Here is a 16,101-nt window from a genome sequence, read left to right on the forward strand (position 1 = left end):
TTCATTCTTTAAAACAATTATATCGCTTTGGAAATTAAAAATTAGTGAGCCACTTTTTCGTTTTATATCATTCTAATAAATTACGTTGACACACGTGTTATTGTTAGATCACTGAAGTTAAGCAACATTATGTCTAGTCAGTACCAGATGGGTAATCACTTTGGAATACTAGACACTGTATGTACTCAGGTAAGTTGGGTATGTACATTACCTCAGGAATATAAACTTCCCTGCCTTGTATAGTTCCAAGTCACGCTTGGGTAAGCTGTAACACTTGTTAGCCTCCATCTGATATTCTGAAGAGTTACCATTCGTGATGGGACGATTCCAATATTATTACCGATTCCGATACAATAAATGATTCCATTCGAAATTCCCGATTCTGATCCTTTCTAAATTTCTAAATATTTAATTATAAAACTGTTATTTTTTCCTGATTATCGTAAAAATACATGTTAAATGTGCAGATATTTTCCCAAAGGTAAAATTATACACTTGTGGGGGATGATCTTTTTTTTTTTTTTTTTTTTTTTTTACAAGGGTGTCACCACTTATCAAGGCCCAGAGGCCACTCGAGGATAAGGGTTAATAGGTATACATTAGTCATTGTGATTTTAGCATAGTAAACAGTGTGAATTTTGTAACTTGGATTACTTAGGGGGACGATTCAATTAGAACTTGTTCACATTAGACTTTTTCTTTTTTTTTTTTTTTCATAGGTATCAACTCATTATCAAGGCCAAGAAGCCACTCAAGGATAAGGGTTAAAGAGTGTACAGTAGAAATTGGACAATATAATAATCATTAGTAATGAAAATTTGTTAAATTTGATAACTTATATGGAACGGCTCATCAAGAACTTATTTACGTTAGACTTGAAGACAACCATATTATAGTCAGCCGGAAAGCAGGAAAACGGAAGACAATTTCACAGGCGTGCAGTTCTAATAAAAAAGCTTTGTTCATGGAATCTATGTTTAGGTTTAGGCACAGATAAAGAGTGGGGGGAATTATTGATAGTGTTTACAGCTAGACGAGTGTTTCTTGTGAAAGTTTTGCGAGGGGAGACCATAGATTGAAGCTCAGTCGAACACTTTCCATGAAAATAACGATACATCAGAGACAAACTCGCAACATCTCTTCTGTGAGATAGAGGTTGCAAGGAAGAGAAAAGGACATCTCCTACGAGGCTACGAAGTCTATTTTGAACTCTATCAAGGCAGGACAAGTCCTTTCTAGCAGCTCCTGCCCAGATGTGGCAACAGTACTCCATCCTTGGACGTACCTGGCTCTTATATAGATAGAGAATTGCATCAGCAGTGAGATATCTACTGGATCGATAGAAAGATCCCACCATTTTTCCAGTGGCCTTGGCAACAGATTTGATGTGCGTGTTCCATTTAAGATCAGGAGTAATGGTCAAGCCCAGAAGCTTGTCAAAACTTGAGGTCTCCTGAAGACGAGAGCCATTCATTTCAATTGATGCCAGATGTGGATCAGAATGTTGATGATGTAAAGAGAGAAGCTTGGTTTTAGATGCATTAAAAGTAACCAGCCACTCCTTTCCCCATTGTACTACATGCTTAAGATCAGAGGAGAGAGAATTGGAGAGAACTTGGTCGTTTACTGTCTTAGATGTGCTACCATAAATGGTAGTGTCATCAGCATAAATCTATAGATTTTAGTTTTACTGGCAGTTCAAAATCAATAAATATTTATTATTTTATTATTACTAGCAACAGTGAAAGATTTTCTTTCAAACAAGATCAATTAAAAAAAGATAAAGGAATCATTTTTAGCATCGGAAAAATAGGCACATGTTTTCTGATTCTGATACCACAAATGTTCCAATTTTTCCGATTCCTGATTCTGATTAATCGCCCCAACACTAGTTACCATACAGTTCCTCAACCATATTGAAGGTAATACATGAAGGTAAGAGTGCTTTGTTGAAAAACTAAACTAGAGAGAGCCTGTAAAACTTGTAGGGACTATTAAGGGTATCTTGATAGGCCTAGTGAAGCATCTCGACTTTGGCCTCACCGCCCTTCCCCCGCTTCGGCGGCACGGGGGGACAAGATCAAAGTGTAGTATCTGTTCTGACAGATGCTGCAAGCAAAGACTAGCTATGACTAGCAAAGACCATATGTGGGGGTAACCCCACATATCTGAACTTGGTCAATCTAGGGATCACCCTACAGACCACAGTTACTACCCAGCTCCCATTTCCCACCTCTCGGGAGCTGGATCCCCCTTTTCCTCCCTCTCTCTCCACATTAAAAAAGGGCTTGTGCCTAATTTGCTCAGTGGGGAAGCAAATAAACCAACATCTCGACTTTGGCCTTTTGGCCAAGATCAAAGTGTAGTATCTGTTCTTCAGATGGTACTCGCTATGACTAGCTATGACTAGCAAAGACCAGATGTGGGGGAAACCCCACATGTCTGACCTTTAACCAGCTCCCATTTCCCACCTCTCGGGAGCTGGTCCCCTTTTTCCCTTCCCCCTCCCTTCACTCCTCACATTAAAAATCGGCCTTGTGCCTAATTTGCTCGGTGGGGGAGCAAATAAATACCATCTGTTCCGGCAGATACTGCAAGCAAAGACCATATGTGGGGGCGACACCACATATAAGACTTTGGTCAATGTAGGGGTAACCCTTCATACCAATTGTCACTATCCAGCTCCCCTACTCCCCGTGGAGTTGGTCCCCATTTCCCCTTCACTCCTCACATTAAAAATCGGCCTTGTGCCTAATTTGCTCGGTGGGGGAGCAAATAAATACCATCTGTTCTTCAGATGCTGCACTTCCATTTCTTGTTCCCTTTCGGTGGAGGAGCTGTCCTTCACGACTGAGACAATTTTTATTTTTGTACCTTTTGCCCACGTTAAAAACGAACCTGGTGTCTAACTCTGTCCCGTGGGGAGGCATTGTAAATAAGTACATTATGTTTAAACCTTGTACAGAAATTTTACAAAAAAATGTGTGCATAATACTTACCGTGTTGCTGAGAATATATATTTCATAATTCAAAATGATCAGTTCATAATTTTTTTCATTTTTAAAATAAAAAAAAAACATATGTATGCACCCTAAAATATTAGCATGAAAAAAAAAGTTCATATTACTCACCGTGTTGCTGAGAATATATATTTAAAAATTCATATGATCTATTCAGTAAGTTAGGAGATTACGGTGTACACAGGCACATAAATAGATGTGGTCGTTTTCAAGTCCAATATTATTTTAATAAAAGGAGACTAATTAGTAAACAATACTTGCAAATATTTGGCATAATAGTTATAATGGGTCAGGAGACCAGAGTTCAATCCTCAGATCATACACAAGACTAAAACCACAGTGTTTGACGCACCCTTGCGCTATATATTTTTTATTCCATTGAAATCTTACTAAACAAAACAGGAAAACAAAAAATAGGCACAAGGCCACTCAAAAATTGGAGACGGGGAGTCTATGGTAATCCTCGTCACTGAACCTTTGATTGGTCTATGCTAATCCTAGCTAAAGTTCTAATGCATCACAATACCACAAACACACCGAGTGTCGTCCTGCTTAAGATTCCCAAACCAAATCGTTTTGCGTTGTTTTCTTTAAATAAATAATAAAATAAAAAGAGGATCAAAAGTGGAGGAATTCTGGGAAAATAGTGCCACACTTCCATACATCTCGATATAGTAAGCAGTGAAAAGAGAATGTTTAGGTCAGCTTGACTTTTTATATGTTTATATATTTATACATTTATACATTTATATTTTTATACATTTATATTTTTATACAATTATACATTTATATTTTAAACAATTATACATTTATATTTTTATACATTTATACATTTATATTTTTATACATTTATATTTTTATACATTTGTATTTTTATATATTTATACATTTATATATTTATATTTTTATACAATTATACATTTATATTTTTATACATTTATATATTTGTATTTTTATATATTTATATAGCCTTCCATAAATTGTTTTGCTGTATTACAGCTTCTGCTTTGAGATTGAAACTGGATTGTTACTTTTGACAGTGTAGGTTTCTACACACTGTGCCTTTCTCATAGACCATGAGGAAGGGAAACCATACTGTCTTTATGAACAGTATTAACTACAAAAGAGTTCTCTATTCATTTTTACGTTTGTATAACATTTCATTAAAGTTAATGACAAGTATCGATTTTCTGTCAGCAGAGCGCTCCAATCAAGAAGATGGAGAGGTCATGTGCCGTCAAACACAGACTATATATATATATATATATATATATATATATATTTCATGGAAGGTCATCATTTATCAAGGCCCGGAGGCCACTCTAGGATAAGGATTACAGTTAATGTGGAACTTGGTTATGGCTAGATTATCAAAGAGGATAACTCAATAGCAAGTTATTCACACACACACACATTATATATATATATATATATATATATATATATATATATATATATATATATATATTCCAAACATGAAGGGAAAACTTTCATAATTCATGATTAAAAGTAAAATAGTTTTTATAATCAAGAAAAAAGAAGCCAAGAAGGGAAAAGAAAAATAAAGTCAGCTGACCGGTTTCGCCCTCGTTTTCTCAGCTGAATCGAGGGATTTAAAAAGGGGAAATCGAAAATATCCGATTGAGGAAAAAAAAATCACAGGGAAGCGATTAAAATATCTTCAATCTTTGAAAATATAAATTTGCTTTATTTTAATCGTTTTCCTGTTCTTTTTTTTTTTTTACCCATTAACAAAACGCAACGTAACTTTAATTTATAAATGTACCTATTTTTGATTTTTGCTTTTTGAATGTCTCGATACAGCTTTGATAAAGCAAAGGCGAAACCGGTCAGCTGACTGCCCATTTATTTTTCTTTTATCTTCTTCCCCCTTCCTTTTTAAAGGTGTTTTACGCATTTTACTTTTAATCATGAATAATAAAAGTTTTCCCTTCATGATTGTAATATTTAAATTTTGTAACTTCAAAAGAATCCTGAAATGTATATTTACATACACAGATGCACTTTAAATTGACTTACGACTGCCAAGTTTTAATTTTTAAAGCTTGATTATTTTGCAGCTGTTTTTACCAACTAAAGACCTTTTTTCTTTTTTTTTTACAAGGAGGTCACCACTTATCAAGGCCCGGAAGCCACTCAGGGATAAGGGTTATTGCATGTACAGTACGTTGTACGTTAGTGTTGAGATTTCATAAAGTGTCTACTTAAGGGGGCGGTTCATCAGGAATTTGTTTATGTTGGATTTGAAGACATCCAAGTTGTAGTCAGGTTGGAAACAGGCAGACGGAACAGAGTTCTACTGGCGTGCTGTTCTAAGAAAGAAGCTGTGTTCATGGAATCTACGTTTTGATTTAGGCACAGATAGAGAGTGGGGAAAATTTTTGACAGTGGCTTCAGCTAGACGGGTGTTTTTCATAAAAGATTGGTGAGGGGGGACCAGAGATTGGAGCTCAGACGAGCACTTGCCATGGAAATAACGGTAAAACAAAGACAGGCTTGCAACGTCTCTTCTGTGGGAGAGAGGTTGCAGGGAAGAGAAAAGGGTATCCCCACTAAGCCACAAAGTCTATTTTGTACTCTGTCAAGGCAGGATAGGCTGTTTTTAGCAGCTCCTGCCCAGATATGGCAGCAGTATTCCATCCTTAGACGTACTTGGCTTTTATATAGATAGAGAATTGCATCAGAAGTGAGGTATCTTCTGGAGCGGTAGAAGGAACCCACCATCTTTCCAGCAACTCTGGCAACAGACTTGATGTACGTGTTCCATTTCATATCAGGAATAATGGTCAAGCCCAGAAGCTTGTCAAAACATTGAGCTTGTCCTAGGCGAGAGCCATCCATTACAATTGATGCCAGATGGGGATCAGAGCGTTGATGATGTAAGGATAGGAGTTTGGTTTTGGATGCATTTAAAGGTAATCACCCACGTCTTCCCCCACTGAACTACACGCTCGAGATCAGAGGAGAGAAAATCAGAGAGAACTTTGTCATTTACAGCCTTTGATGTGTTGCCGTAGATGGTCGTGTCATCAGCATAGATGTCAACGAATGATTTAAGTATGTGTTTAGGGAGATCATTGATGTAGATCAGGAAGAGAGTTGGGCCCAGGATGGACCCCTGAGGGACTCCAGCATTAATACTGCAGGCCTCTGATTTTTGTCGATCGACCACTACTCTTATGAGCCTATTAGAGAGAAATGATTTAATGATTGAGAAAACATTTCCAGTTATACCGTAGCTGGAAATCTTGTGAAATAGGCCTTTATGCCATACCTTGTCGAAGGCCTTTGATATGCCAAGTGCAATTTCCCTAGAAAGGTAGCCTTTGTCGAAAGATTATCTAATCCTATGAGATATAACTATTAGCACATCTGTGGTAGATCTTGCAGAAACCATATTGCGTGTCACTAAGGAGGTTATTTCTGCTGAGGTGGTTGACTATTTCTCTATTTAGTATGGATTCCAGCAACTTACTCATGACACACATAATCGAATTTATTCCACAATTTCAAATACCCGATATATAAAGTTTTAATTCTGTAGATCAAAAATTGACAAAGTAGTTTCGTAGTAACCATTCTGTACACATACAAGGTCACTTTATCTATATCTATCTATATATATATAAAATCAGGGTAGTGTTTCATACGTATTTCAATTTAATATATATATATATATATATATATATATATATATATATATATTAGTGTTGGGACGATTAATCGAAATAAAAAAAATCAGATCTTTTTGGTGTATCGGAATCAGTCTTGAAATCAGAAAAAAATTGTGCCTATTTTCTGATGCCATGAACAATTCCTTTAATTATTTAATTTTTTGGTTTTATTTTGTTTAAAATTTAATTTCCCAACACTAGCACTAAAGATAAAATGATAAATATTTATTGATTTTAATCTGCCAGTAAAATAAAAGTCTATAGACTATCCCATAAGTTTATGTTTTACATTTACAGATATCTGTGCATAGAATACATGTGTTTTTACGGTAATCTTAAAAGAAAATATATTAAAAAAAAAAAAAAAATAAATAAAAATAACTTTACAACTACATAGTTGAAAATTTTTAATGACTCGGAATTGGTAATTGTATCAGAATCAGGAATTAAGAATAGAATCAGTAATTGTATTAAAATCGGGGAAAGATTTTGAAATCGTCCCATCACTACTATATATATATATATATATATATATATATATATGATTACTTAATTTAATCACATAAATTAATATACGAACATGCAATTTTATGTATAAATTTTTCAGTATTTCGTTCAACGGTGCTCAATGCATAGGTAGAGCTAGGTAGTAAGTTATGAAAATATATATGGCAATTAAGCTACACAGAATATTCCGCGTTTCATTCTCGTGAAAATTCGTCAGGCTTATATATATATATATATATATATATATATATATACAAACACATAGTTTGTTTGAAAACAATAGATATTATTTTTACTTATAGTGACAATTAAAAACTCTAAAAATCGCTATATTTTTGATTTTAGGCTTTTATGTTTTTTATAACTTTAATAAACTTTCTTTTTGCTCACTATTTTAGAAAATGTAACGAACTGCTTTTGGTTTTTTTTAATTAAATTCTCTCAGCCATTAAACCACTTTTGAGTACTTGTTTAAAGCCAACTACCAAATATGATCAACATTTTGCTGCAGGTGATGTCTCATTGCTGAGAAAGAAGATGTTCGCTAAATTTGCAGCAATGCTATCCTTTTTAATTGACTGCCTACAATAAAAACTGTTTTTTTTTTTTCTTTTTGAATTAAACATTTTTTCATTTCAAATAAAAACACGGAACGATATTCTTAAGATGCGTCCATTCAATCTGCGCGTTTTGCGACGAGCATACGACTTGAAACCAATAGATATGAGAGTGTATCTGAAAAGATCATTTTTAACTTTAGACTGACACTGGCCGACAGAGCCTCTTATAAACATGTTTACACACATGTTATTTCGGACATCAGCATGACAGACCAAAGAAAACGCTATTTCAGACGTAAGTATTACACTGACTGACAGAGTCTCCTATTTTTCAGTTTTCTTCTTCCGTTTTTGCTGGCAATGGGGCATCCTACCAGATGCCAGACATTCACCCGATATTTCAGACGTCATCCGAGAGATATTTTTTAGATTCTTACTATCAATTGTTTGCACCTCTCTTGCACTTGGTTCCCCGGGTATATTTGCTATGTAACTTCTTGAAAAATTTTTCATACGTTCGGTTGTTCAAATTCAAATGATAAACATCTCCCTAAGGTTCCAGTTTCGTTTTATGGTGTACATAAGACCTTAGCATTTTGTTATCGTCTCCTTCTTCTGCTAAAGCCAGCATCATTAGAAACACTGACTTCTACTGGGTTTACTACTTTTTTTTTTTATAAAGATGTTTGACCACATGTTATTTTCACAGAAATATTATAGACCAGATAAAATGCCATTTCAAATTTAAGTATGTCTGACAGAAGAAAATGTTATTTCAACTTTTAAAATGACACACCAACGAAAATGCTATTTCAAACATAATTATGATAGATCAAGAAAATATTATTCCAAATTTAAATATGACAGACAGCAGAAAATGCTATTTCAAATTTAAGAAATACGAACCAAAGAAAATGTATCTTAAATTTAAGAATGAAATACAAAAGGTAAACTTATTTCAAATTTAAGCTTGACAGACCAAAGAATATTCTATTTCAAATTTAAGCTTGACAGACCAAAGAAAATTCTATTTTAAACTTAATTATCCAACGAACAAAAATACCTTAGAGGTAAGTTTTGAAGCTGTTAAAAACAGAAGCGTTCATTTAATACACACATTTAACAATGGATGAAAATGCTAATGCAGACCGACGAAACCTCTTCTACGGGTGATTGGATACAAAAAAAAAAAAAGATGATGGAAAAATATAATGAAGTTGCAATGGCAGATGTGATGGTTTATACGAGATGCAATCTTTTAAAATTTAATCCTAAAATCTTGAATGACATACGTAAAATTATTTTTTACATTGAAATTGGAACCAAGTGGGATGAAGTGTACAATTCCAAGATAAGAGGAAAACAAACCAAAAAATCTATAAACTTATTCAATATCGTTGGTTAAAATACATCAGTTTCCTAACAGAGGAATAATTTCAGCAATATCATGTTTCCAAATAAAATAGGAGAGATATGTAAATTTTTATGCACGCACACACACACATAAATAATGGTGATGGGGGGATACCAATAAAAATTATTGATTCTGTTTTAAATTAATCTAAATATTCAGCTATAGAATTGTTATTGTTATATTTAATTTCCATAAAAGCCTATGTAATATGTTCATCTATCTTCGCAAATGTAAAATATAATTGTAGGGGCATATATATGTATATAATTATATATATCCATTATTAATTTCGAATATTGTCGCAGACATAACAAGTAAGACCTTTGTACCTAATGCAACTGAATACATATATGTATATAAAGACATATATGTATGTACTTATTGATTTGTAAATTGCCACTTGCTTTCGTCTCCTTTCACCAACAACGACTATATTTCATTCCTCGCATTGTGATAGCCTTCTAAATCTCTACTAAATACCTATCCCACACAATGCTTCATGCAAATTACATATCAATCTTATATATATATAATATACATAATATATACATTATATATATATATAATATATATATAAATAATATATAATATGTATAAATATATATTATATAATATAATATAATATATATTATATAATATAATATATATTATATAATATAATATATATTATATAATATAATATATATATTATATAATATAATATATATATTATATAATGTAATATATATATTATATAATGTAATATATATATATTATATAATATAATATATATTATATAATATAATATATATATTATATAATATAATATATATTATATAATATAATATATATATTATATAATATAATATATATATATTATATAATATAATATATATATTATATAATATAATATATATTATATAATATAATATATATATTATATAATATAATATATATTATATAATATAATATATATTATATAATATAATATATATATTATATAATATAATATATATATTATATAATATATATATATATAAATAATATAATATATATATATAAATAATATATAATATATATATAAATAATATATAATATATATATAAATAATATATAATATATATAATATATATAAATATATATAATATATTATATAATATAAATATATATTATATAATATAAATATATATTATATAATATTATATAATATATATATATTATATAATATATACATATAAACCCATACATCATATATATGTACAGGCAAGATACTGACACACACTTCTCTCTCTTTTCTTATATATATCTCGCATGATCTCAAATAGTAACCCCTTACGCCCTAGTGGCAATATGCCTTGTTTGGGTGTACATAAGTAAAAAAAAAAAAAAAAAACAATGCTTGCATAGACTTTTCAATTTAAAACAAATTATTTATATTTTGTTTAATCTTGAGTTTTGTATATTGAGTACATTTTATTTTTCAATTCCTTTCACCATGAATATTTCTTTGAAATTAGCAGTTCTGGAAGAACACTTATCTTAAATAATCTTCTAAGCTACTGATACGAACTAAACTAATTTTATTTACTTCTTCAGGATGTTTGACACAAGATCAGGAGTTACAAAATAATGATTTAGCAGTCCCTTTAATATTCTTTAATAGGGACAACTTAGATGTTAATGGAATGTGATCTGACGAACTCATAACATTTGTAACTCACTCGATGTAAATATTCTTGACTAACCCAACAAGCAATAAAATCTTACCCTTTTCACTATAGAGGTTGCTAGATGCTTAAACTTTTTTCCTCAAACTGCTAGACTTTGAGATCCGCCCCCCCCCGGTTTCTTTCCTTCCTACTTAACTTTAAATTTAAATGTAATACAAACAGACATCTCGCTGCTCACCTCCCTACATAGATCCCCTCAATGCATTGTTCCACATAATATCCCCTTATGACCCAGTGGCAATGTGTCTTATTCAATGTTAAGAGTAAAAAAGTTTATCTAAAGAATAACCTTTTATGTTACATATGAGCTTTTGTTGAGATCGTATGCTGAGGTTTCATCGCATGTCTGGTAAATTTTGGACTCATCAGTAAGTGTAAAAATTCCTAAAATAAAGCATTAACTGGATCAATGTATGGTTGCATGGTTTAGATACTAAAGCTGGACGTGTTCTTTAATGATGCTTCCCTCCCCTTAATTATGCCTGAACCGAAGGTCATCTAATTGGATCATTGTTAAAGACAATACAGCTGTTTGTTCAATAGTAACAATCGATTCATTTACACATGCAGTGTGCCTACTTGGATTTCTTCGAAACATTTCCACGAATTTTAAGTCGCTAGAAAAAAAATTGTTTAATATTTTTCATCATTAAAGGTTTCTCGGCTTTAACAACAAAGTGGAATCCGTCGTTTATAATACGTCTTCAAGAGGTTTTAAAAATACTCTACAATCTTCTTCAGGTGCTTCTTGTCATAGCTGATAACCTTCAGTTAAAACTCCACAAAAATTTATCGACTATAGTACAACAGGTAAATATTGTTAATCTATTCCTATTATTTGGATTCTTCTGGCTACTGTTCTTATCTGGAGTGTCATTTTTTTTACAACGTTTCGGGTGATGTAACCTTTGACCTTCTTTAGGTATATCTTGTCGAAGTCAGGAACCGTTTTATTAAACTTGAGAATCTATACGAAATTTTGAACAGAACCATTTATTTTATGGCAGTTGTTTTAAGGGTCACTATTTGCGAGGTCTCCATTTTTCTTAGGGGTAAGAAAAAGTATTAGGATAAACAAACAAAACAAGACATGGAAGGGACACTGTAATTATTTTATATCTGTAAAATAAAAGAATTTATAATACAGAAAATTAATAGTCCGTTTTGCTGAAATATTAAATGTTGCCATTTTGGGGCATTTGTACGTGTGAGACCATTGGAGATAGTGTCACACTTGTAAGGCACGTGTTCGTTCTTGATTTGGGAATAGAGAGAGTGTTGCCGGTTTAATGTATTATAGACTCGGTCACGTGATTGAGAACTGGCTTCTGATTGGACAAGCCAGGAAAGAAGTGTATTAATAATCTCCAGATACTCTTTTTGAATTTTGCGCTGGTCAGTCAACTGATTATCAGTTTTGGAGTGGCATGATATTCAAGGAAGGCGGGGAGTCTGTGAGAGATGAGAGGTGTGGAAGGAGTAAGGAAGTCAGAACACCAAGGCTGATTGGCCAAATAAAGAATTTCATGATAAGGACCGTCGTGTGTCTATAGAGACAATAATTGCACGGTTTGGTGTCAGTGTGGGAACTGTACACACAATTATTCGTCAGGAATTGAAGATGCGGAAGATTTTCGCAAAGTTTGTCCCAAAGATGCTCAGAGGAGATCAGACTATTCGACCAAGTTGAGCATCAAGCCAGTTCCTCATTCTCATTATAGTCCAGACCTTGCTCCTGCGACATTTTGTTATTCCCTAAGCTCAAGAAAAACCGTAGAGGCTGTCATTATGAGATAATTGAGGAGATAAAAGGGGCTGTGACATTGGAACGGCCCAACAAGTGCATTGAAGCTGGAGGAGGTTACTAAAGTCTGAAATGTATTAAAAGCAACTTGTATACTATAAATTAGCGCACTGTATATTGGTCCTCGTTAAACTTTTACATTAAAAAAGACTATCTTTTAAATGCTAATGTGGTGGACGAAGAAAGACTGGAATTAGTTGAGCTTGAAAAATATCAAAATACTAGAAGACTGCCTAGCATTGCCCGGTTGTAAGATATGTTTCAATATGATTTTAATGTATGCAGAATTAGTAGTTCTGGATAACTTGTACCCTATGTAAACTTCTAAGCTACCGATACAAAGTAACCTTGTTTTATTTATTTCTCCAAGAAGTTTGTTTTTGAGTTACAAGAATTCCTGGGCAGCTACTTCAACATTCCTTAATAGGGGCGACTCAGATTTTAATGAAATTTTCTCTGACAAACTCATAACATTTGTACCCTCCTTCGATAAAAATATGCCCAACTAACTCGACAAACAATTAAATCCATCTCTTTTCACGATAGATGTGCCTAGACGCCTGAAAGGTTTCTATTATAATAGCCTTTTCCCTCGAACTGCTGGTCTTTGGAATTCCCTCCCTGTTTATTGCTTTCTTGACCGCATTAACTTTAAATTTAAATGCAATGTAGGCCGACATTTTCCTGCTACACTCCCTATAGAGATGGTCCCACATAGTAGCTCCTTACTTCCAAAAATGTCTGAGTATCTACTTCAACATTCCTTAATAGGGGTGACTCAGACTTTAATGGAATGTTCTCTGACGAACTCGTAACATTTGTACCCCTCTCAATATAATTTATACTGAGGGGGAGGGTACAAATGTAACGAGTTTGTCAGAGAACATTCCATCAAAGTCTGTCAAGAATTAGGTAGGATAAATAGAGTTTGAGTAGTTGATAGAGTTTGGAAATAAGGTAGGCAAGAATTAGAAAAAGCTGTGAAATAATAAATTTCAAAGGTGTACGAAGCAGTTTAATGTTTTGCCAGGAACATTAAAATGTTTGAAATACTAAACGATTTGATTGAGATATTATAATTATGATTATAATTAAAGATATAGCATTTTATCACTGCAATCGATTTCAATATAATAATCGAACCAGCTCAACGTTATATTTTGGTTTGCCTTGTTTTTTATTAGTGAAGATTTGGTTCGTTTTCTTAATTGATTCATTCTGCATTTAAGTAATTAGGAAAAAAGCAGAGTGAATTAGGTGGAGAGCGGTAGGAACCCTTTGGTTTTCTAGAAAATATTAATTATTTTATTGTATCTGAATTTGCTAAAAACAGACAAAAATAGAAAGAAAATAATGTTGCATGGAAATCATCACATTAAGATCTTTTATTCACCAAGTGATCATACGCCTTCGAAATTCTTATCTCTAAACTGATTTATTATTGATTTTTTTTTTTATATGAAAAATAATGTAGTTATTTTTCACTAGCTGGAGCCCGGCATTACCCGTTCGTATGATATGCTTAAACATAATATTATAATTTACACATATTGTGTATGTATTATTATAGAATCAATTACCTATTAATTATTATAGATTTCGGGGAATAATTTGCCTGCTGGAATAATTCGCAAAAAAAAAAAACAAAAAAAAAAAACAATAATAATAATAATAATAATAATAATAAAAAAGATAACGATAATGGCGTTCATCAAATTCCGTCTGTGTTTGTTTACAATATCTTATCAGCTGATATTTGGACTTGATTATGAATGCCCTAGAAAAGTCAATTCTGATTAATGTTTAATTTTAAAATTTGCAAACAAAGAAATGATTTGCATCGATTTTAAATGGTATTTCTTTCATCGTAAATTGAACTCATTAATAAGAAAAAAATGAAAATAAAATGGTGTGGTACACCCGCGCTTGAACAGGGGATCATTTGATCTTTTTTTTTATTACATTTTCACCCCCCCCCCCCCCCAACAAGGCACAGTGCCACTTTGATGTAGGAGGCTACTGTCAGGGACATGAGTTGCAGGAATACTATGTACGGAGTTGAGCAGCAAGATGTTTGTTCACATTACACTTGAACTTTTGCATGTCATTAGAGTTGGGGAAGCAGGAACCCGGAAGGAAATTCCAGAGTCTAGCAGTTTTGGGGAGGAAACTATTGAAGTAGAAGGCTTTCTTATATTTAGAGATTTCTACTGTGTAGGGGTGGGACTTTGCGGCTTCTAGAGTTTGACAGGCGTATTTACATTGAGGGGGTACAAGGGCTTATAACTCGTCAGAGAATCCACTATTAAAATACTTGTAAAACAGGCAGAGAGATGCAACATTTCGTCAGTGGGACAGAGGTTGAAGCTTAGATGACAATTCAGATGACTATCTTTTGAACCCTGTCCAGGAGTGAGAGTCTAGTAGCAGATGTACCAGCCCAAATGTAACAACAGTACTCCATACATGGGTGAATGGTAGCCTTATAGAGGGACAGGATACTTTCAGGAGTAAGTAACTTTCTAGCAAGAGTCCACTTTCTTTGCAGCAGCCTTGGCAATGCTCTCAATGTATCTGTCCCAACTCAGAAAAAGCAATTTAAAACTGAAGTCTGATAGACCAAAGAACATGCTATTTAAAACCGAGGTGTAACAGATAAAAGAAAATGCTATTTAAAACTGAAGTATTTTAGCCCCCCCCCCAAAAAAAAAATGCTATTTCAAACTGAAGTATGGAAGACAAAGAAAATGCTGTCTAAAACCGAAGAATAACAGATCAAAGAAAATATTATTTAAAACTGGAGAATGATAAACAATAATCTTCTATTTAAAACTTAAGTATGACAGATAAAAAAAAAATTACTTTTTAACTAAAGTATGACAGATAAAGAAAATACTATTTAAAACTGAAATAAGACAAACCAAAGAAACTGCTATTTCAAACTGAAATATGTGGCAGATAAAGAAAATGCTACATTATTTAATTGGGATTCATTATTGAGAGGAGTATTATTAATTTTTATTTATTGCGGACTATTATTCTCATCTTTTCTTTGTTGTTTTCACAACATTTCAGCCAACTATTCCTCTGGCCTTTGTAAGGAGATTCAGAGTTCCTATCCCGTCACAGTTACCATCTGACGAAGGCCAGAGGAATAGTTGGCTGAAACGTTGTGAAACAACAATTAAAAGATGAGGATAATAGTCTGCAATAAATAAAAATTAATGAAAATACTGTTTAAAACTTTTGTGTGACAGACCAAGAAAATGTTATTTAAAACTAGATGTATAGTAGACCAAAGAAAATAAATGGAGACAAACTAAGGAAAATGTTATTTAAGACTGGAGAGTGACAGACCAAATAAAATATAATTTAAAACTGGAGGATGATAG

General features: G+C 32.7%; 1 protein-coding gene across 6 annotated transcripts in view; it reads right to left on the reverse strand.

The window, feature by feature from the left end:
* Nucleotides 1-16,101, reverse strand: part of LOC145279666 (uncharacterized) — a 971,079-nt gene that overhangs the window by 406,940 nt on the left and 548,038 nt on the right. The window lies entirely within an intron of this gene.

This window comes from Euprymna scolopes, chromosome 7, assembly GCF_053919585.1.
Source record: "Euprymna scolopes isolate OS-2025 chromosome 7, ASM5391958v1, whole genome shotgun sequence".
In the NCBI taxonomy this organism is placed as follows: domain Eukaryota; kingdom Metazoa; phylum Mollusca; class Cephalopoda; order Sepiida; family Sepiolidae; genus Euprymna; species Euprymna scolopes.